Source organism: Neofelis nebulosa, chromosome 5 (genome assembly GCF_028018385.1).
Source record: "Neofelis nebulosa isolate mNeoNeb1 chromosome 5, mNeoNeb1.pri, whole genome shotgun sequence".
Taxonomy (NCBI): Eukaryota; Metazoa; Chordata; class Mammalia; order Carnivora; family Felidae; genus Neofelis; species Neofelis nebulosa.
In genome coordinates, this window is record NC_080786.1 from 154,278,630 (window position 1) to 154,302,071 (window position 23,442).

Genomic DNA, 23,442 nt, shown 5'->3' on the forward strand with positions numbered 1-23,442 from the left:
CTTTAGTCGTCTAGATTTAGATTTATTGCCCTGTCTGTGTATTTCCACATTCTTGTTGATGGGTCAGGTAATTCACCGTAATTGAACACTCGAGCTCTGGTCTGAGGGAAGCGGTAAGCCCTGTGCTCTGTGTTCTGGCTTCAGTGATATTTCAGCTTCTGTTCATCTTCACGTGGGAAATGACACTTGGTTACTACACTCCGTGGCCCACCTTAACCATCTTCCAGCCCTGAGGCAACGAGGGTCATCTAACAATGATCACTTGTGAATCTTGCATGAAACTGTTCTTTTATTGGAAGGACAGCTGATTGGCAATATTAATTCCACCCGCAACCTTCATTCCCACCCCACCCCCCGCTTGTCATGGGACCCAACATATTCACAGGTCCTGGGGAGTAGGACACAGGCATCTTTGGGATAGAAATCTCCTACCTCCCAGCAACCTTCCACAATAAGAGGCTTTAGTAGGTATTTTTCTAGAAGATGACACTAGGGTGGCAGAGAGAGATTTGCTCCTGGCCACACCGCTCATGAGTTGCAGCGCTGAATTCAAAGCCATCCACTTAACAGAAGACCACGGGGGAAGAGAAGGGGAGCAAATGGTTACAAACAGAGAGGGAGGGAGGCAAGCCATAAGAGACTCTTAAATACAGAGAACAAACTGAGGGTGGATGGGGCGGTAGGGAAGAGGGGAAAATGGGTGACGGGCATTGAGGAGGCCACTTGTTGGGATGAGCACTGGGTGTTGTGTGTAAGCGATGACCCACAGGAATCTACTCCCAAAACATACACTTTACACACTGTATGTTAGCCGATTTTTCCATAAATCATATTTTTAAAAGAAGCTATCCACTAAGCTGAGGATTCCCCTGCAAGTCTTTTTACATCACAGTGCATTCATTTACCAACTAAGAAAAAGTGAGTGTTAATATCAGCATATAGTGTTTTTCCATTTCTTAACTAATTTATCTGACCAGAGGTGGGAACAATTCTTGAAAATCAAACTGCAGTCACCGCTGTTGCTAGCTTTCTCGCATTATCCAAGAAGACTGTATTAACATGCATTCATGACAAGACAGCGCACTTCCCTAGCTGACCGCTGTAGCCAGATGAGCCAGGGAACAGATGCTAATGCTCTCCAGGGGCTGCCCCACGCTGACCATGCCATCCACGGCCACTGCTGTGGCCACCTATTATCCCCCTCAGGTAGCTTTAAGAACTCACCGACAAAAATACCCTGAGATCTTGAATCCAAATCTTTGTCACCGATGGCTGGTCTTTTTTAAAAAAATTTTTAAATGTTTATTCATTTTTAAGAGAGAGGGAGAGGAAGACACAGAATCCGACGCAGGCTCCGGGCTCCGAGGTGTCAGCACAGAGCCCGACGCGGGGCTCGAACTCACAGACCGTGAGATCATGACCTGAGCCAAAGTGGGACGCTCAACCGACGGAGTCACTCAGGCGCTCCCCCTTTTTTCTAATGTTTATTCATTTTTGAGAGAGAGAGAGGGAGAGAGACAGTAGAGAGAGAGGGCTCTCTTTCATTGAAGTATTTAATCAGGATTGCATTTCCCCTGGACTGTTCAAGTCACAGAGATAAGATCTGGCTCTGTTGTTGCTGTCGCTTTACGGCCAGATAGCATCTTTACCGTGTGACTTCGAATCTGGTGGACTCACTGAGGTTCGGCTCTGAGTTCAACATTTATGTATCGTCGTCGTGGACCGATCAGCACTGGTTACCACTAGAGTTTATCATCACCACTAGGCCACTGACTGGAGGAACTTCTCTTCCCGGCTGTTAAAGGAAAACTGTTCTTGGATTTTTCAAAACAGCTCAACTTTTCCATTAGAAGCTCTGAAGAGTGTTGGAAGAACCAGCCCCAGGACAGGGACATCTCACGCTCACGCTCGCTGTCCCCTCTGGCCAGTTCTGGAAGCTCACACGCCCCAGGCCTGGAACAGGGAGGAAAAGAAAAAGACGGAAGAGAGAACAGAAAGGAAGGGGGAGAGGGGAGGGAGAAGGAGAGGGATTTCTTTGCAGTTCTTAAATGATGCAAGGGAGACGCGTAGTATTTTGTTATCAGATGAAAATTATTTGAACATTTTTTAGAAAGACAAAGAGAAAATAAAAAGATCCTATTACTGAAAAAAAGAAAAAAACAGAGGTAGTGGAACACATTACCCCACACCAGCTCTCGTGTTCTCCCCTGCAAGACACGGGGTGAGGCCCCGTGCGTGATTTAGTTTTGTGGCTGCGACAGCACCCCACGACCGGCTTCCCATTTCGCAGGTGGTGGATATGCTGGGAAGGCTTTGAGACACCCAGAAAAGAGAGAGGTTGAGGATCAGTGGAAGAGGATTGAGCCCATCCCGCGTGAAGTGCGGCGAGACCCTAACCGTGTGTGCGGCTAAAGCCAGAACCTGTCAGAAGTTCAGCCCTGGTGTAAACCTGCAGCCTTGTGCCATTGTACCTCGTAAAGGTGGACAAAGGGGACAGAGTAGGCAAGTATCCTCACAGTAGGCAAGTATCCTCACATGCTAAAACCTCTGTCCGGTTATTTTTAACTGGTTTATTTGCCCTTTGCTTAGAATAGGGAAGGGTAGAGACGCCTGCAATATTCACTCCTACCACTCGGAGAAAAAGCCTGCTGGTGTCTAAACAGAATTCTATTCTTTCAGACCTTTCTCAGTCGGTTTACAATCGCCGGTTGCCGTTCAACTCTGCCTTCTGGATTTCAGGGAACACGCTAAGTGGCAAGTGCTATGGTGAGTTCCCTCCACTTGGTGAACGCTTGGGGTCCCTCAATTTCTCCACCTGTTTACAGGAACGCTTGTGCTCCAGAGAGATGAGGCTGTTGCTAAGGTAGGAGGAGGCCGTCAGAAATTTCCAGCTTGAGCTATGCTGATTCAATTGCTCTTTGGGGATCTCTGCTCGTCACACAAGGTCACACAGGGGGTCGCTTGATGACTGCGATACGCAGCACTCCTCATGTGAAATCCCACCCCGCTTCACGGAGCCAGTCCCCGTGTGCATGGTGGTAACAGCATCCCTGACTTTTAGCACCTCGCCAATAACACTATTAATCAAAGTGCGGATCTATGAAATGAGCCAAGTAGCTATATTTGGCTCTTTTTCATTCAGGAAGATGCAAAAAACGATGCAGAGAACCATTAAAAAAATGAGAGAGGGGCGCCTGGGTGGCGCAGTCGGTTAAGCGTCCGACTTCAGCCAGGTCACGATCTCGCGGTCCGTGAGTTCGAGCCCCGCGTCGGGCTCTGGGCTGATGGCTCGGAGCCTGGAGCCTGTTTCCGATTCTGTGTCTCCCTCTCTCTCTGCCCCTCCCCCGTTCATGCTCTGTCTCTCTCTGTCCCCAAAATAAATAAAAAACGTTGAAAAAAAAATTTAAAAAAAAAAAATAAAAATAAAAAAATGAGAGAGACCAAATTATCCACCGTAGAGTAAAAAATCGAATGTAATACTCTTGAATCAGCCTGTGTTTCTTCCGGGGCTCTTCAAGGCTCACTACGGAAGCTTTGCTGCGGATGTACTGCATTTCAAAAACGTGCAACCAACCCTATGAGCCGCTCTGTGGCTCATCTCCAAGTCAAACGGGCATGGTCAAGGCTTCCTCACCACTCGTCTCAACCGCCAAGCTCGTGTGCACAGGGGCAGCGACAGCACCTATGGCATCTGGTTTTCAGATAAGCAATAAAGAATGGGTATCCCAGCAAATAAGATCCTCCCTTTGAAGGTTTCACACCGTCTCCTGGAACCTATGACTGCCTGTGGATTCTCTGATAAAGACAGAAAACGCCAATGGGAGCTGCTGACCCACTGCCCTCGTAGAGCAAAGAGGAAGCACGAAACCGTATTTGAGGATCAATTATTGACTGAAAGCAGCAACTCTGGAAGAGTTAGTAGCCCTTTCTGCACTCCTAACACCATGTCTGCTCACCAAAATCTGTCCACATATACGGCCAAAGGAAAGTGTGGTTTTCTAGGAGGAAAAACATATTTTGACCTCACTGTATTAGCAAAATATTAACCCCAAGTATAATGTAGAAGATATTGATTTGGTAGCAGTCAAAGGAGGAAAACAATGCATTTTTGCCCCACTGTTACTCAAACATTATCCACAAATATGAAGCATATCATTAGAGAAGCTATACTTGGATTTGAAAATAGACTTTCCTTGTTAAAACGGCATCAATCATTAGTAAATACCAGGGTCTGATTTCAGACAATAGTCTTATCATTAAGACAGGCAGCTCTTCTATTTGACTTCGAGATGACAGCCACCACATTCAGATATTTACATACACCCTGCTGTTTTCATGTAGTAAACCCATGCATTTTGAATGTGTGCTTCTCATTGTTTAAAATAATTTTCATTTATAGGAGATGGTCAGATGTGCCCTTTAGACAGTCTGTTCCATGCCTCCTTACTGAACTGCTCTACCAAAGCACCAAACCCTGGAACTTCATGGCCAGAAATCCACAGGTTATGTGCTAAATGTAGTTGGGGAAAAAATGAGTGGAGATGAATGTGTCACCCATTTTTTCTCCCTAAAGTGGAACAATCCTAAATCGGGCTATCGTATTTAATCTTGGTGTAGGGAAGCATGTGTAGGGATCACACTAACAGGAACGGAAGGAGACTCTTTGGGCATTCACCAGTTGGAACTGTTTGACTTGTGAAAGTAAATGGGCACTTGTTTTTGTAACTTTTGGAAATAAATAAATGAATAATGAAGTTGATGAAATGGAATATGTTGAGATTCACGCTTTATCCACACCTTAAATGGGAACTACTATGCTATTCCTAACCCAAAGGGACAAAGTAGAATATCCAAAGAGCCTGTTTTTGCTTCTTAGAATAACTTATTTATAATTGTTAAATGCAAACTTGTAATGGTACCAAGATCCCAAGGATAGATTACTTTAATCTAATTTAAAATATGCTGACTAAATAGTCTGGCATTTAAACGCGCAGAAAAACAAGAGTTCAATAGAAGGAATAAGGGCAGAATGATGCATTTCTGAGTAAAGGTTTGGTTACTAAGTAGTAAGGATTTGGTAAAAATGGAACCAGGGCCTGAACAAGTTAAGCTGCTAATGTCTGAGACACAGAGTTGTCATGGCTTCCTCTTCAAATTGCAACTCGTTCTCATGAGAAATTGTCATTCCCTGCTCTCCTGAATTCTACCTATTTTGGAAGATGATGTTTTTCAATGAGACTCACGTGTTACACGGGAAACGGAAAGGCTTTTGTTCGACCCCGTTTCCAAGAGCACAGCCATCTATAGCCATAAAGCCAAGAAAATAAAGCACCAAGCAGAATTTAAAAGGAGTACGGACAGTAAGCCCAGACACCCAAGATGATGTCACACCTGGTGCCTGGGTGGCTCAGTTGGTTAAGCATCTGACTCTTGACTTTGGCTCAGGTCATGATCTCACAGTGCGCGAGCTATTAGCACAGAGCCTGCTTGGGATTCTCTCTCTCCCTCTCTCTCTGTCTCTCTCAAAATAAACAAACATTTCAAAATAAAACAAAGCCTTGCTACCATTCCCCAGCAACCTACTGCTCAGCAAAAGGTCTTTCTCCAAGACTGCTTCTCTTTTACCCAGAAGGCTGGAGAAAGAGAGGGTAGACATCTGCCCACTTTCAGTGGCCTTAGGAGATTTGATTTTCCGTTCTTCACCGGGAGGGCGTTGAAGGAGGAATGACGTCTCCTCTTTGTGCACTTCACTCAGAGCCAGGGGGCCTGTCCCTGATTTCCCAGGGGGCCTGCACATGCTCACCCCAAGGGCAAATGTCAACACGCAGTGGGTGCAGATTGACGAGGAAGACCAGACACGGACACGGACAGAGACCCGCTCGATACACAGCGCCTCACATACAGCGGCCAGCCAGTGCAAACTGTTAGATGATCAAAGAGGATCACATTAAAAACCAGGAACAAAGGCTCAAGCACGATGACTTCATGAGACGTGAAGTTATAAAAACGGCATATGCACATTTTGAAGCAAAACAAAACCAGACCGGAAAGCAAATTTGTAAGAAATGCTTGGAATTTTTTTTTTTTCTGAAGGACTCTAAAACTAACCCCTGAACATTAAAAACAACAACAAAAAGCAATCGCTACAACATCGCTAATGGACAGAGCTAAACCTAATATAGTAATAAAGTATGGGCCATACTTCAATCAAAGGCAATCAAATTTAGGGGGAAATTTATTAGTTTCGGTGGGGCTGGTACTTTCATCACTAATATTCTAGCTATGTAGTCGGACATGTCTAGATATTGCCTTCTAATTAATCTTTTTTTTATTTTATTTTTATTTTTGTAAGTTTTTATTATTTTTTATTTTTGAGAGGGTGAGGAGGGGTAGAGAGAAAGGGAAAGCAGGAGAGAATCTCAAGCAGGCTCTGCACCGTCAGCATGGAGCTCGATGCAGGGCTCAGACTCACAAATTGTGAGATCACGACCTGAGCCGTAATCAAGAGTCGGACGCTTAACTGACTGAGCCACCCAAGCACCCCTAATCTTTCTTTTCCGAATCAAAATAGAGCTGAAGTTTTAAATAATAAGTTGTTCAAGAGCTAGTATCACACTTATTTACATATGAAAACAAAAGTCAGAAATTTCGGTTTCAGAAAAATCACATCATGTTTGTTCTACAGTCCAAACACTCCATAAAATCCGCATTTTTATTTATTTTTTAAGTTTATTTATTTTGAGGAAGAGAGAGAGAGAGAGAGTGCGAGCAGGGCAGGGGCAGAGAGAGAGGGAGACGGAGAATCCCAAACAGACTCCACACTGTCAGCACAGAGCCCAATGTGGGGCTCAAATCCATGGACTGTGACATCGTGACCTGAACTGAAATCGAGAGTCAGGTGCTCAACCAACTGAGCCACTCATGCGCCCCAAAATTCCAATTTAAAAAAATTTATCAGAAACATTTTGTATTGTGCATACATGTATTAATAATAAAGATCGGGTTTATTTGTATAGATAATAAAACTCTATGAATTTATGTAATTCTGTATGTGGTATATTACTTTACAGTTTATAAAGTGTTTTCACAGGTCCTCAGCTACACCCGAGAAAGGAGAATGGAAAAGAGCAAATATTTCTGTGTCCATTTTACAGATAGAGAAATAGAGTAGAAATTTTCTGACAGCCCCAAGGAAACACAGCTGTTAAGGACGGATGTTAAAAATACATTTTCACATAAATACAATTAAAACTTCAAAGAATTAAGCTTCAGGCAAGTTATTACATGAATTTCTTTATCAGAGTAACACGTGAGAGTTCCCTTTGAAAAAGAAATACTCTAAATGCCATGCATGTTACTTAACAGAAATAAGCAAAATAAACATGATCTGGGTTGAGCAACTTCACCACTTCCTCAAGGAAAAGCTTTCATCAACTACAAAAAAATGGAAAGGATTGAACCAAAATCAGATCACTAATGTCCCTTTCAGCTCAAACACCCCACAAGTTTATGAATTTATAATTCTCATCGAATACAGTTAGGGTCTTTTACTTCCGCCAAAACTAGCCCCTTGCCCCTCTGACTACATATCAACTGCCACTTTGCCACCTAGCAGGTATCAGATTGAGGTATTGTTTTTATCAAAAAAGGGCTTGTTGGGGCGCCTGGGTGGCGCAGTCGGTTAAGCGTCCGACTTCAGCCAGGTCACGATCTCGCGGTCTGTGAGTTCGAGCCCCGCGTCAGGCTCTGGGCTGATGGCTCGGAGCCTGGAGCCTGTTTCCGATTCTGTGTCTCCCTCTCTCTCTGCCCCTCCCCCGTTCATGCTCTGTCTCTCTCTGTCCCAAAAATAAATAAAAAACGTTGAAAAAAAATTTTTTTTTAAAATTTAAAAAAAAAGGGCTTGCACACAGAAAGAAGTCCTCTAGAATGAGAACAGAGAGGGAGACAGGCTGCACGGTTTTGCAATAGGACGGCGAATGTGTTTGAATCAATCACACAAAGATCTCCTTCCAACCGAACTCCATTCAGTGATTGCAAAGGAGAAGAAAGGCATTTTGTCCATCCTACCCTAACCGAGCCCTGTTCTTTGTCACTCACAAAAATGGTTGAGTCGATTTTCTTTCTCATCTATTCGTTCACAAGTGTTAATTTAACACCTACTCAGTGTAGTCCCTCTGCTGTTCGTTGGGGACACAATGGCAAGTAGACAGGCATCCTCACTGTCCTTCCCAATCTTACATCTATTACTTAGAGCTGTTGGAAATGTGGGCATCTCGTGATGTTCTGGAGTCTAAATGGGCAGAGAGAGCAAAATTCAATAGTCGTCAAAGCTTGAAAAAGAAAGGGAAGAGGAGAGTGTGCCAGGCTTTCTTCACACCGCATTACTCCATGTCACTGATCACCAGGAGAAATGTTACAGATCTGTCCTCTAACTGGACAGCGTTTGGGAAGCATCAGCTTCTGACTACTTGGTTATTTTAACGGAAAGAGTCACCAGTTTGTAGTTTTAAATAATCTTTAAATATTACTGCACATTTTACCTTTTTGTAGTGAATTTATATCATTTTCTAGTTATAAGCTTTGGGAGTAGTAGTCTTTAGCCTTTCTGGGTCGCGCCTGGACAGCGCCCGTACATTAGCACAGTTAACTGCGTCCCTGGTGGCCGCTCTCAGAACTTCAGGGAGGGGACAGCAGATCTGTCCAGTGTTGACTATTTCCTCCAAAATTTCTCTCTGACAACAAGGCCCAATGGGGCATCAATGGGGCTCTCATGTTCCCCTCCTCTACCTGTTTCTTACTACGCCTTTCTTTTTTTCTCTCACTAGCGTTTGTCTGTCTTCTGGCATGCTTCTGTCTTCTATTACATACTCTAATGCACTCAACGTAACTTCTCTTCCTGTCTTTTCTTCTTTGCCATGAATACCACTAAATCTCACGCTGTGTAGAGAGGTAATTCTTAACCACAGAGAACACAGATCATAGTGGTAGATGGTGAGGTCACACAGTGTCTCTAAAGAGATGTCATTTGTAGGGCACCTGGGCGGCTCAGTCAGTTAAGTGTCTGACTTCAGCTCAGGTCGTGATCTCACGGTTCATGAGTTTGAGCCCCATGTTGAGCTCTGTGCTGACACCTTGGAGCCTGGAGCCTACTTTGGTTTCTGGGTCTCCCTCTCTCTCTCTGCCCTTCCCTTATTTGTGCTCTCTCTCTCTCTCTCCCTCTCTCTCAAAAATAAATAAACATCTAAAATAATAAAAAATAAAGAGATGTAACTTGCCCCTGGACAGAAAGAGGTGGGTGCTTCAGGGCATCTTGCCAAGACAGGATGGAAATTACCACCTCCAAACATATGTGCACACTATTTACATCCCAGTGCAGGAACCACAATGGTTAAGAGAATAAACTCCATCTTGGGAACAAACAAAAACCTAAGAGCAAAAACACGCATATGGGTGTTGAATACATGGAGTGAATACAAGAAAAATAACATATTTAGAAGGAGAACTTAAAAACGGGAAAATGTATGCAACAATGAAGAAAGCATAAGTGCAGTTGAAAATAAACTATTTTCCAGAAACCAAACTTTACACCGGAAGAGGTAACAGAAAAGCACTTCATAAACTTTCAACACTCTGGTCTCAGAACTGCTTGCTAAACAACGCAGTGATAGACGGTATACAGAATCCACACGGAAGATCCGAGGCCATTTGTGCAAGCGGAGGCAGGCATCGGCTGGGTGTGAACTAGGAGGCACACAATTCTCTTCAAAAATTTGCCTTTCAAACCATGAAAGCATCCTTCTGAAATAATTTAAGAGAAACAGGGCAAGTACGAAGAAAATCCAACAACCATCCTCCTTGTTCCCAAAGAATTAGGATAAAGCTGCTGCCTCAGTCCCTTGTACTCTGTTTACAATTCCTGAATCACCTTTTCTCTCACCGTATGTCGTCACTGAGCCAGGGAGCCATGCGATGCGTCATCAGCCCGGGGGACAGGAACGAGGTACTCCTATTAATTTTCGTGATACGTACTCATTCCTCTTAAAACGTGGCTCATGGTTAAAACTCTGGATTATTAAGAAAATGCCCCAGGCTCTAACTCAACACATCAGAATATAAGAGATTATTGTCTCCTTACTCAAAGTAAACCATGGAACTTCTGGATCTCTGTTTTCTCCTCTAGATGTTACATAAAACCAATACGAATTTTCAACAAACAATAGTCAGACAATGTAGGTTGCACCAGTACGTATGTGTGTGTATGTGTGTGTGTGTGTGTGTGTGTATTCTCATGCTCTACGACAATATCCAGTGATAAGATAAAAAATGCCAAAATGGATTGAAATATTAAAGTTCTTTTTTCTTTATGGAGCATGGTAATAGCATGTACAAACAGACCCTGCAGAAGAATTTACTTTTATTCCTTGTTTTCCCTCTCGTACTAGTAAATATAACATAAATACGTAATGTGTGTTAAATAATGGTGGTTATTAGACCATTCTTAACACAGAGCTTCTGAAACCCCAGATACATAACAGAGCTTATGAAATCCCAGACATTCTTCTCCAAAGGACCTTCTGAAGGGAACAATCCATCTTAGATATGAAAACACTGAGTATGACACCTGATCATTTAATCCTGAAACAGTGGCAAGGGTACAGTCTGGGAAGAGACGGTGAAATACTGTTTCCAAGAAGAGGCAGTGTGCAGAAGTTATTTCTATTTTTGCTTAAAGAGTGAGTTCCCAGCCTTTAGAAAAAGCTAGACCTTCAGTCCTTACAAGTTCATCCCTTCTATGGCTTTCGTCACACAGCAGAAACCTCTCTACTGTTACTGTGAAATAGGAAAGAGCTTTTTCTGAACGCATCGCTTTTCTGAAGTGGAAATCATTTCCAAAGCAATGGTTTCTTACCTTTGTTTCTGAAAATCTGAAAATGGTCACTTCATCAAAAGCTATGTACTCCCACTACTCTTTAACTTATAATTTTGAAAACATACAAAGTAAGGGACAGTTACGAAAATAGCAGGGTGATCCGCAGTATACCTTTCACTTAGCCTGGCCACTCGCTGACAAAGTGCCACCTGCATCACCACTGTCACTTCCTCCAAGAGTGACACAGCCATTGCTGCTGCCGAATAATTTAAAAAGTATGTTGCGCACCTGATGCCCGTTTTACCTCAGATCATTCAACGTTATCTCCTAAGAGTAAGGATAGGCTTTGATAGAACACGGAAAGATGAACAACTTCAGAAAACTAAGATTTTATTAGGAGTGTCTTTGGTTTTAAGAGGTGGTGTCATTAAATTCCAACCTAAGGTCGAAATGTTTTCCCTTCATATAAACCAGTCTTTTCTGACTCCCCATGCCAAGGAACCACACAGGGTAAAAGCTTCTGAGGGCAAGGATGTGTCTTCTGTATTCTCCCCCAGAGCCCCAGGACAGCCTTATACCTAGAACATGCACAGACAGTATTTGCTGACTGCGGGAGTTACTCTCCGACCCATGCTAATGCCTGCTGAGCATCTTGTGTGTCCAGAACAAATATAGGAAGCGATTCTCCACTGTGTTTATTATCAGTAACGTTGACATAACCCATCTCTTTGGGAGATGATGTATTTTTTTTAAAGGATAATACTAAGCATTTTTCCCCCCACAGGTAACCCTCAAACATTACCGTAACTCTTGAGTTATTTTTAAACGTGCTGGGCATTTGTGCCACTGGTTTGGGTTTTCAGTATCTATCCACTATCCCTGGAGAGTTAGTTACCCATGGGTAACACCCAATGATAAGGGCAGTTATTATTCTAGGTTGGTTATGGGACTATTGAATCATGTTATCCTTCTCCCTCCCTTCGCTGTCATAAACCAATCAATCAATCAATCAATCCTCTTTCAAAAGACAAGCAACACTCTCCAAACTGATTTCTATTAAAATTAATTTTTTAATAACTGCTCGGTTTTATCATGACTTCCCCAAATGCTAATTAATTCTAACTCTAAGCTATGTAATTATAATACTTGTGCTGAAATACAAATTATCTGGCGCCCCTGGGGTGAACAAGTTAGAATGTATTTCATGTTCCATTCAGCTATTTCTGAGCCCGTGGAAACAATGGAGCAGCCCCTGGCTGGCACCCCTCCCCCAAGCACTGGCAAGTCCTGCTCCTTCCTCTTTAGCAGGGAGACAGGAGCGGAGCTGACAGCTGGCATCCCGTCAGTTAATGCCCATCTCCGTGGGGCTGGGAGGAACGGTGGCCTGCCAAGTTATTTTTGGCCAGAACCTTCAGGAGCCTTCATTTAGTCCGTGGCCTAAGTGGCCGCGATATACCTGCAGAATGTGAATTGACGTTGCCATGGAAATAGAACAACTCTTCCTGATTCTGTCAAAATCCATCTCTCTCTGTGACCAGGCAGGGGTCAGAAAGGAAAGAAACGCCAGCCCAGGGAGGAAGCAGGAGGAGGGGAGGGTCTCTGCAGCGCCCTACGGTGTTGGAGAAATCCAAATGGCTCTTTCTGCTAAGATACACACACGTTACTGCCTTTAGGGCCCAAATCTATCTATCTATCTATCTATCTATCTATCTATCTATCTATCTATCTATCTCTCTCTCTCTCTCTCTCTTTCATCTCATCTCTCTCTCTCCCTCTCTCTTCTCTACTCTTTCCTATCTCTCTTACTCTCTAGCGCTCTCTCTTTCTCCCCCTCCCTCTCTTCCCCTCTCTCTTTTCTGTTAGTGCTTTTTTCCCCCTAGAACCTAAGACCAACCTTTGCTGGCCTGCTCCATAACATCAACCCAGGTGATAACTAATCCATCCAATTTGAGCATTTCCACGATGCTATTTAATGTTCTGTTTTCAGTCATTTTTTGAGAGAGAGATAGAGAGGGAGAGAGAGAAGGAGGGGAGACAAAGGCAAAGAGAGAGAGACAGAGAAAGAATCTTAAGCAGGCTCAATACCCAGTGCAGAGCCCCGACTTGGGGCTCGATCCCACAACCATGAGATCATGACCTGAGCCAAAATCAAGAACTGGGCCCTCAACCAACTAAGCTACCCAGGCGTCCCTTTGTCTTCAGTGTGGATAGGCATTAGCCCATTCTGTCTGGACCTAACCATAAATGTCATGATTTAAGCAGCTGAAAGTAAGGCCGTGGATATAAGAACAGCAAATAAATACAAGGTAACTCCCCCCTGCCCTCCTCCTGCCTTCAGGTTTACAAAACCTGTCGTTTTGTGGTGGTTCGGGGACCTGCAGCCCTGTGCTGGCCTGAGCCTTAGCTCTTGAGACACAGGAGGGACGCTGGACACGTGCTGTCTGTGCAATCGGGCTCTCCATTCCCTTGCCACTGGGTACCTGTAGCAGCAGCCGTCTCTTGCTTTCCTGAATCCAGCCCCTTGGTCTCACCTTGAAGCACCTGTTTGGCCCTGCAGGTGGCCCTGAGCCTCAGCTATAGTCCCACCCTCTGGGTTGATAAACTCTGGTTCACAGAGATACTGGCATTTAATGCACAGGGAGGGTATGCCCAGAATTTGGTGGGGCAGGTATGTGTACACACACACAAATACACACACACACACACACACACACACACACACCCTATTGGTTCTATTTTTCTGGAGAACCCTAATATGATACTTGTTTGCTTGAACAACAAACCTAAGCAACAATAACAAACAGGCACCTTTGAAACTTCCATCACCTGGGTAATTTAGATCACAAAGCATGTGCCTTACCCTTCTTGCGTTGTCTGGATCCCAACATTTATAGCTCCTGACTCCTAATACCCGTGAATACGTATATTATTTCAGACCTCTCATCTATTTCAAGACATATAACTACTCTGAGCCAATATATTGCCCGAATGACATTAGCCTTGGCCCTACATTATGCATGCAGTAGATTAGTTCTTCTCAACGCAGGGATAAATTTCCACCAGAAGAAATTCTGTGAGCCATGGACCTATAAACTTCAAGTTAAATTTCAGGGGTGACCTGAAATGCCCACACATCGATACGTGTGTCAGGCTTGCATGTCGGTAGCTCTGCCTTACTGTAAATATCCTCCTCCTTCTAGAGAAAGTGATGCTCTATAATCATAGCAAGTCAAATGGAGGGTGAGGTTAAACGCAATGCTACTATATTCCAGCAAATACTTTTCCCGTGAAAGTGTGTCAAAATCAAAGATTGCCATCAACAATTTATTATTTTTTTTTTTTTTAATTTTATTTATTTTTGGGACAGAGAGAGACAGAGCATGAACGGGGGAGGGGCAGAGAGAGAGGGAGACACAGAATCGGAAACAGGCTCCAGGCTCCGAGCCATCAGCCCAGAGCCTGACGCGGGGCTCGAACTCACGGACCGCGAGATCGTGACCTGGCTGAAGTCGGACGCTTAACCGACTGCGCCACCCAGGCGCCCCTGCCATCAACAATTTAAATGTCCTAAATGTATTTACAGTTTTGTAAGTTCTTGAGGGGGCAAAACACACAAACAAAAACACCAACAAACTGAGACTGGATGACGATGGCGTGTATGTAAATCATCACCAATGATTACGTTTGAATTAGCGCACGATAACTGAGCTGAAATGGCCCTTGTTTGCTTAGCTTCTAGCAGATTCTAACAAAACAAGACCACAAGAGGCTCTAGAAACACCCTCTCTCTCTGTGGTCTTACAATACTCTTACAACCCTTGCTGTACCTAGAATACGGGTTCTCGATGGGGGGCAATTTTGTACTCCAGAGGACATTGGGTTAATATATTTGGAGACATTTTTGGTCACAACTGGGAGTGGGAGAACGGGTGATACTGACATCTAGTGGGTAGAAGCCAGGGATGCTGCTAAGTATCTTGTAAAATGCACAGGACAGCCCCCCTGGCCCGTTAGCAAAGAATTATCTGGCCCCGAATGTCAACAGTGCTCAGGTTGACAAGCATTCTAGAACAAAACTAGGCATAAAATATGTGCTTTCCATGGGTATGTGCTATAATTAAACTGAAGAGGGAGACAGAACTCTTGATTAAATCGAGGTCGGGACTAGGCAGTTAGTAGAAAACTGGTATAAATTCAAAGTGCAAAATGCATGCAGGTCTCCTTAGGAGAAGAGCTAAGCAAACAAAGCCCATGTCAGTTCAGTTATCATGTGCTAGCTCAAATCAACAAGAAGGGATAACAGCAATGCAATTTGTTCCACTTGATTATCGTTCATTTTGCTCAACAGGGAAGTCAGATTTGATGTTCACGATCATCAACCACAAATCCTACAAAGTGTATTTAATAAGAATGCAATGTAGTTTCCAATGCCTTCATTAATTTAATTTTTCCCCTTTGAAACAATAAACACTGATAACTAAATCTAAGTCACGTTATCTCTTTGGGCTTCAACTCCCCAGTTTTCAAACTGGAGAGTTGTACTTGGTGAGTCTTTTCAAACTGGAGTTCACGGGCCCTTGCTGGTGCATGACAAATATTTTCCCTTGGAAAGGAAACAAAATTGATCAACTGATGTCTATAGTTGGTCGGGGGCAAAACAACTTTCATTTCATCTCTACATCTTCAGGGGGCCTGTGTATTAGTTTGAAAAGATATGTGCACCCCTATGTTTATTACAGCTTGATTTACAGTAGCCCAGATATGGAAGCAACCCAAATGCCCATCTGCAGATGAACGGATAGAGAAGTTGTGGGATACACATGTGCAAGAGAATATCCTCAGTTATAAAAAAGAATGAAATCTTGCCATTTATGACAACATGGACGGACCTAAAGGGTACTATAAAATAAAGACAAATACCATATCATTTCACTTATATGTAGACCCTAAAAACCAAAGCAAGCAACCAACAAACGAAAGACAGAAACAGATTCATAAGTACAGAGAACAAATGTGGCTGCCAAAGGGTAGGGGTATGGGAAGATGGGCCAATTAGGTGGTGGAGATTAAGAGGCATAAACTTCCAGTTTTAAAATAAGTCATGAAGATGGGGCGCCTGGGTGGTTCAGTCGGTTAAGCGTCCGACTTCGGCTCAGGTCACGATCTCGCGGTCCGTGAGTTCGAGCCCCGCGTCAGGCTCTGGGCTGATGGCTCAGAGCCTGGAGCCTGCTTCTGATTCTGTGTCTTCCTCTCTCTCTGCCCCTCCCCCGTTCATGCTCTCTCTCTGTCCCAAAAATAAATAAACGTTAAAAAAAAAAATTTAAAATAAGTCATGAAGATAAAAAGCAGAGCACAGGGAACAGAGTCAGTAACGCAAAGAGTGTCTCAAGAATTTGAATAAATGTGAGAGCTTAATCTGATGAACAGAATTTGGTTTATAACAAAACATGTCACATCTACCTTAAAAAAAATTACTAGTGGCAGTTTGGGTCCTTAAGAAAACTGATCATAAACAACTTAAAAGTTAGAATTTTCATGAACAAATTCTCCCAAATTAAACTTTTTAAAAATTTGGTATTTTTCAACACGAGTAATCAAAAAAAAAAAATCTAAAATTGGGAAAAGCAACAAAGAGATATTAGAAAACTTTTATTGTTAGTGTGGTTATGGGAGAACACCACACATGGGAATTCTCTTTCTTCCTTTTCTATGTCTTTATTTCTGAACTTCTCCAGAATATTACTAGCATAAAAATACTAATGCAAAGAAGTAACACAATGAGTATTTGTAGAATGAAGTCTTCCCCCCCCTTTTCTGCTGTGATTGATTAAGGAATTTACAATGTTAGATTTTGTTAAAGTTTAGATAATTGTAAAAATTGTACTGCATATGTATTATATATACATATAAATCTTAATTAACTTCTCTTAATATATAAAATCTTAACTCTATGTTAAGATACACATAAATATAAACAATAAAATATAAGCATTTTATAGAGTTAAGCTTTTCTAGCATTTTGCGGGGGGTGGTGTTGCCATTTATTAATAATCAGTGCAATCTCTTGGTATACAATATGTCAGCTAAACACAGAATTTGGGCCAGCAAACTTACTCATTCATTTTTTATTCAGTTTTTCTGGTGAAAGGTGACTTATTTGGCTCAGGGAAAAAAAAAAAAACTTCATAGATACCTATGGAATTTAAGCACATTATGTTAATCCACATGACGTTGATACAAGGAATAATGCTCCCGAGATCCCAGAAAAGTTCATGAAAACTTCACAAATAAGAATGTGCACTTCACCACTTGTGTTGGCAGATGGTGTTCCCAAAGTGGATCTTTATTCATGGTGTATTTATTTCATGCAAATATACGCATATAATAGGGCATCCAATAAATATACCTGGGAACATAACACTAAAGAGCGACGCCATGCCCCCAGGGTTTGAAAGAGTCGGTCTCCCTGTTTTCTGTCTAGCAGAGGGCAGGGGTGCATTTAGAACAGATCAGAATAGATCATTACAGAATGTGGGGCTTTGTGTCACAGGACCCAGACTGCCATGAAACAAACACTATTTGGGTAAGAAGAACATTTATACATTGCTGATGAACTCTTCCCTGAATGCATCAGTGGTTTGCTAAGATATTCAAACAGTCAGTTTTTGGTGGCCTTTGATTTTTATCACCCAGCCTTCTGCACACCCAACAACATCTAGGATCCCAGCAACTACAGGTGTGATCATCATTTCTTCTTCTCTCCTGTTCTTTCCTGTTTTGCTTACTTGCTCTCCGTTTCCACAATGTCCATCCATCCTCTGGGCCCTCAGCCCTGCCGAGCTCACTCCATCTTTCCCCAGCACATTTTTTTTCTCTGGCCTATCCTCTCCCTTTGGGGGCAATGTATTCCGTGGTTGGGATGGCGCCTCGTCCAGCCAAAAAGAGCACGGACTTTAGAGTCAGATTTAGTTCCTGGCCGTGTGGCCTCACAAAGTTCACTTCATGCTGTGAGGCACCTGTGTTCCAGTTCTGGCCAAGAGGGGTCCTACTGCAAACAGCTGCACCCCGGTACCTGAGAGGCTTCTCTCGCCAGCAGTCAGGACAGCGAGCGTTGGGGGGTCAAAGTCCCCAGGAACAGCTCTCAGCCACAGATACGGCAGGTTCCTTGGCTGTCAGGTATGATCATTCCTTAAGGGTAATCCACCAGGTCTCTCGGGGTTCCCCAGGTGGGACTGAGCCCCCGTTACGAATGGCAGTAACTCAGTGCACAACACTTACATCGTTGCCTTCTTTCCTTTCCGGTCTCCCTTCCCTAATTCCTTAGGATATTTTCTGGGACTGCCTCTGAAATGAACTGCTTGCACTCAATTTCTTATCTTGGGGTTTCAGGGAAGCCCCATCAGCTGCTCAAATGGGACTGGTTCTAGATGCAGAGCTGTGATGTCCCTACGGCGGATCACTCGGCAGGGACCGTGTGTTTTCAGGAGAGACCTGAATGTGGAGGAGAGGGCAGGATATTGTTCACGCTGCATGTGACTTAGCACAAGGCCAAGCCTTCCAGGGAAGCTCTACTGCCCCAAATGATCTCCACCCCTTTTCCTGGCTTCTTCAGGCCAGGGATGTGAGGGCTACTCATGGGGTCCTGGCCTTATGGACCCTGGTCCATGTGATCAGAATATTAATTAAACAGAATTGTTCCATTGCTCTCCCCTTTCTAGCTATGTAGAGACAAGGCCATCTTCCAGGAGAGGGTTGGGATGAGGGTTGGCATGGCAGGTGGATGGGATTTGGAGTCCTGGAGATAATGAAAGTAGTCTGAGAACCAGCTAGAAAGCCAGGAACTATGCTGACTGAGACACTCTGGAGAGAGCCACAGGCAGGGGCTTTGTGTCTCACGATGACCTTCCTCACGATGAGGAAGAAGTCACGGTGTTCCAGCCCCCAACCGGGACTTTCAGAGACCTTAAACACCTTCTCTCTCCCTGAACCTTGCTGAGATGCCCCACGGACGAGCCCGGGCTAGGCTGCTGATGACAAGAAGCGAATGGAGCAGTTCCTTCCATCACACCAAAACACAGCTTGGCCATTCCCCAAAGCAGAGCCACCTTGCTGACAAGCGGCTGGACCCAGACGCATGCATGCCCCAGCCCGGGTGAGCCCAGCCCAAACCGCCAACCTGCAAAGGCACCAGCCGAACAGATAGCCCTTGTTTTAAGCCACTGACTTTTGAGGTGGTTTCTTCTGCAGCCGTGGGTAACTGAAACGCCCTGGCACAAACCCAGTGCTTTCATCCAGCAGTGCCGGTTCTGGCTGTCATAGCTACTGGTTCAAAGGAAGCCTGAAGCCACTCTTGCCTCCCAGGGAGGAATCCTGCGTGAAAGCCTGAGACAGGACCCCTGTGTGGGGCTCTCCTTTCTCTCTGAAGAATGCGCTACTCGGAGCTATGAGAACGTGAGAGCAAGCCTCTCGTCCAGACATCCCCGAGATTTCCACAGTGTCTAGTGACACAGGTTTGCAGCCATGCTCCCTCTTTGTGTCCCAAAATATCATGGCCCCATTTTAAAATTCCAAGCCCAAAAATGATCCTTCAGCACTGGGCTGCTTCAGTGCCAGAGACTACAATAGTCCTCAAAGCCCTCAGGACGATTTGGTAAGTTACCATCGATTTTCGTTCACAAAGCTCTCCATGATGCGTGTGTGGCCAAAGCCACGACTCCTGGGCCACAGTGAACGGTGAATGCTAGAATGCCATTCCATGTGGAATTCTCTTCTTTCTCGCATGTGGCTCAAATAAGATACAAGAGACACAAGGCAAGACTCACCACATGAAGCTAAGGACTAAAGCCGTACATCTAAGAACATCATGGGATCGCTTTGTTATATTAATTCCCGGCCTCTGATATATTGTTACACGTATTTAGAAAATGTAAAATATAAGCATTTTTTTTTTACAAATAGGATATGCATAAACATTTGCTCTGGATTTTCTAGGACAGCCCTGGCTTAAAATATCCCTTCCCAGTATTTACCGGATGGTGTTATTCCTTGACCTAAAAGAAAGACGGCTTAGCTACGATCTTCATGTTTAGATACTGTGGGCACCGTTGCCCTACGTTACTGATAAATTGTGAGTGTTCGTGCCTCATATTTCTAGTTCTAGGCTCGGTTCCTTAAGGCCAGAGGCTTGAGAAATGCCCTTATGTCTCTCCTCCCCTGCTGCGGGACAGTTATTGTGTCCTTTGCTTTTGCTGAGTTAGTCTCGAGAAATCACCTTGTAAAAGCAATGTCTCTGGTTTCAGAATCCAGGAAGACAGCTGGTGTAGCAACAATCAGTCGGGGTGAGTAGCCAGAGAATCCTCATAGGTATGCTTCGAGACATAGTTTACCCTTAGCAATGTCAAGGCTTTCCATTTTGGGCCCCTCTTTTTCAAAGCATGCCATGACACTCACCTTTGGGAAGGTTCCTGAGTGAGTCACCAGAAAGCTTTTACCACACCTTCCAGGGCTAAAAGGCACTGACAAACATCCATCACGAGTTTTGTGTGTTTCTATTACAGAACGTGGTGGGGTTCCTTGGTGGCTGCTAAAATAGTTTGTTTTTTTTTTTTTTTTCCTCTTGAATAGGAATTATGTTTGCAGAGATTTTACTCCAAGCTCTAATGTTTGCTTGTGTTGATTAGGAGCAACCTTATCTTAAAAGTCCTGGATCCTTTCAAAGCCTTCCAAAGCCACATGGATCTCCTTAATACTAAGAATTCAGCCGATCAAAGGTTTGTATCCGGACCCTCAGAGACTGGTGGTCATTTCTGTCTGTCAGTGGATATGTTACAATCATCTCTCTCACATCAGCTCCTACCCAATCCTAATCTTACTGGATGAGAAAGATTCGAGGTAAATTTCTAAGCTCCTTAGCCATTTAGGTATAAAAGGGCTTTAAGAATGTTGCCCGCATGTCTCTGAGTTTGGAAGAAATGTTCATAACCACCTTAAAAACCTACCTTGCTTCTTCGAGGGAATATTTTTTTTTTTCACTATAAAATATCAGAGGATTAGGATACCCCTTGGCCATCTCTCCCTCTGGTACCTGTCTTTCTTCTCTTTTATGCAGGAAAAACAAAACAAAACTAAACTAAGAACCTTTATCTACATAGTTACAGGAGCATAGTTACAAAGCATAGTTACAGGATGCAATAAAGTTTATTGAAACAGGATTGCCATTTTTTTTTTTTAAATTTTTTTTCCAACGTTTTTTATTTATTTTTGGGACAGAGAGAGACAGAGCATGAACGGGGAGGGGCAGAGAGAGAGGGAGACACAGAATCGGAAGCAGGCTCCAGGCTCTGAGCCATCAGCCCAGAGCCCGACGCGGGGCTCGAACTTACGGACCGCGAGATCGTGACCTGGCTGAAGTCGGACGCTTAACCGACTGCGCCACCCAGGCGCCCCTGGATTGCCATTTTTTATTTGCTACTGCCCCCAGCAATACTTTGAAGAGACAGTTTCTACATTGGAGATATACTGTCTTAACTCTGAGGGTGCTGTTTATTTTCAAGGGATGCCTCACCAACAGGATGAAATAACACACACCAAACTGTTGACAATTGCCCCAGCTCCATATATAATTGGACCTCGAGAGGGGCTGGACCAAGCAAAAGACACCAACCAGCACCTGGAAACTGTGAAATACAAATTCAGTTCGAAGAAAGAAAACACCATCAGTTCTCCCAATATTGTTTATCTTTTTAGAATAGCCGTCCTTATTCTGGACTTGATCGTCCTCTTCTCTTTAGAATCACACACAGACTTGACCAAGGGTCTCCATCTGACCCTTGTTGGTAAATAAGAGTGTGGTAGAAAACCCTTTCTTGTGGTAAAGAAAGGATTCCCACCCTTTTAGGTGACCAGTTGTCTACGATTTATCCATTGGGAAACTCTGATTTCAGGTGATCCCTCTAACTGCTTCCGCACTGAAAGTAAAACCCTCTGACCCATTTTACGCCATGTTAGGAAAATTCTGAATTATCCCACATCCACCCTATAAAAGGACTCAACTGCCTGATTTACAACAGCAAATAACCTATTTTCCTAGAGAAAATGTGTTGTCTCACATACAAAGACAGTCTCCCCTCCACCAAGAAATCCTGGAGATACTTCAAAATCAACCTCCAACACCACACTCCTCCTCCTCCACCCGAAACCCACACTTCGCCTGGTTCCCTCCATGGGGGTTCCCATCCAGTTCCCAGTAAAGAAGTCACCTCGCCCTCCCTCTTTTTCCTTCTCCCTCTCCGTCAGCACCCATGGTGCCACCAAGTCCATTCCACTCTCTGCCACGTCATCTCTCAGCTCTGCCGGAGTCCTGTCCTCTGTCCTCCGGGTCAGGCTCCCCACAGCTCTCACCTGCATTATGACTCAAGCATCACCCCACTTCGGGAGCTGGCCAGCCCCTTGCTCCCAACCACTTGCTACACCGCAGGCAGAGTGGAAGTTTATATTGCAAACGTGATTGTGTCTCCCCAGCAGTGACGTGTCTGTGTCTCCTTAACGCAAACAGGACCATTACTGTGGCCCACGGGACGCTGCAGGGTAAGTGCCTGCTGGCATCCACAGCCTCCCTCTCTGAACCTGATCTGTCCCCTCCCCCATACCCTTCCCCACCTCAAGCACACCACACTCTCTTTCTCCTTCAGGTCCCCTCTGCATGACACCCTGCCCATGTCCCCATATCTGTCTCACTCCACATCTCCCCCTGTACGTGAGTGTGCCTGCCTTTTCGTACAGGGGACATGCCCACAGGTCCTGACCATTTCTTCTCCTGGCATCAGCACACCTCGTTGTCTCACTGGAGCCTTGCAGGTGTCACCGCCTGCCCTGCAGACAAGGCCTATGTCAGTGTCTCCCACTCTTGGGCTCCATGCCTGGAAGCTTCTGGCTCACGGAGGGGGCTGCTCAGGAAGCGTGGGGCAAACGGAGGACAATGTGGATTCCACCATAGAATTCCACCAGAATTCCACCAGAACTCCAGGGAGCGCAAGGAAGCAGGCAGAGGTGTCCACCCTGATCCCCGAGCCTTCTCCACCAGAGGGGACCCCACGCGTGGGAGGAAGCAGGGCTCTGGCCATTAGAACCCGAGCCACGTGACGGACAGTGCTGGTCCTGCCCCCTCCCTGCCTTCCTTCCAGACAGAAATTCAATGAAACTGATGAACCAACAACAAGGAAGTGCAATTCAGCACCCCACTCAGTCCTCCGCCCCAGTGACTGACGTGGGTGCCACTTGCAGACGGGCACTGGGCTGAGGGAGGGCAAACGTGGGTCAAGGACATTGGGCCGCCAGGTGGCAGAGCTGGGGTCCAACCACCCCAGACTCCAAAACCCGGCAACTGAAATAGCCACAATCTCTTCAAGATGAGAGGCGCCTGTGTGGCTCAGTCGGTCGGGCATCCAACTCTTGATTTTGGCTCAGGTCATGATCTCACGGTTCATGGGTTTGAGCCCCATATCGGGCTCTGAGCTGACAGTGCAGAGCCTGCTTGGATTCATTCTCTTTCCCTCTCCCTCTCTCTCTCTCCC

The 23,442-nt window shown here is 44.6% G+C and overlaps 1 protein-coding gene and 2 long non-coding RNA genes across 4 annotated transcripts in view; 1 reads left to right on the forward strand and 2 right to left on the reverse strand.

Moving 5' to 3' along the window:
• DSCAM (DS cell adhesion molecule) overlaps window positions 1-23,442 on the reverse strand; it is a 701,711-nt gene that overhangs the window by 371,280 nt on the left and 306,989 nt on the right. The window lies entirely within an intron of this gene.
• Window positions 12,606-21,527, forward strand: LOC131512869 (uncharacterized). Its single transcript, XR_009262348.1, has 4 exons — window positions 12,606-13,176; window positions 20,170-20,208; window positions 20,551-20,640; window positions 21,424-21,527. It is a non-coding gene; the product is annotated as an uncharacterized LOC131512869 (long non-coding RNA).
• LOC131512867 (uncharacterized) lies at window positions 21,137-22,981 on the reverse strand. The gene is made up of 3 exons (XR_009262345.1): window positions 22,675-22,981; window positions 22,129-22,270; window positions 21,137-21,546 (listed from the first exon to the last, which is right to left on the reverse strand). It is a non-coding gene; the product is annotated as an uncharacterized LOC131512867 (long non-coding RNA).